We start from the raw sequence: 674 nt of genomic DNA on the forward strand, positions 1-674 counted from the left end.
CTTCCACAACCTGAGTCGCTGGAGATGCTTTAGGGGGAAAAAGCCTCAAGCAGCAGTTGGAGGTCAATGGGAGTCACTCGAGCAGGGGGATGTCCCACACTTTGGGGCTCAGGCTGCAACCACAGGGCTGGGGCCTCCTGCACGAGCCCTCTGGGCACTTTTGGGAGCCGCTGGATGTCTGCAAAGATGCCTGCAAGACTGGGATGTTGCAAGAAGCACTGCCAGCTGCCTGGAGATGCACCCTTCACGGCAGCCTCCGAAGCAGAAGTGTCCTGGCCAGCCCCAGCACCACCCTGCCACCCGAAGATGCTGCGTGTCAAGAAGCTAGCAGGTGCTCCGGGGAGAGGTGCCGGGCACCCGCACCCCCTCCTGCTGGGAGCAGTGCCACAGAGAAGGGCAGGTCACCTCTCAGCAGGGAGCTGAGCACCAAAGGCTGCAGAGGTGGCTTGTCACCGCTGAGGGCACAGGGTGCATAGTGCCCCGGGCCAGCAGGACCGTCGAACGGCGAGCCGGCCAGCGGCGAGGATGGAGAAGGCGGCAAGAGGAGGCAAAATGCTTGAGGAACAGGGAGCTGCGGCCTGGCGGGAGGTGCTGGCAGAGGTGTGGAGTGGCCATCAAGTGGAACCCCGGCGCAGCACTGTGCCGCGGTAGTGTTGGCAACCCGAACGCTGCGG

This window comes from Eurypyga helias, unplaced genomic scaffold (assembly GCF_000690775.1).
Source record: "Eurypyga helias isolate BGI_N326 unplaced genomic scaffold, ASM69077v1 scaffold32032, whole genome shotgun sequence".
NCBI lineage: Eukaryota > Metazoa > Chordata > Aves > Eurypygiformes > Eurypygidae > Eurypyga > Eurypyga helias.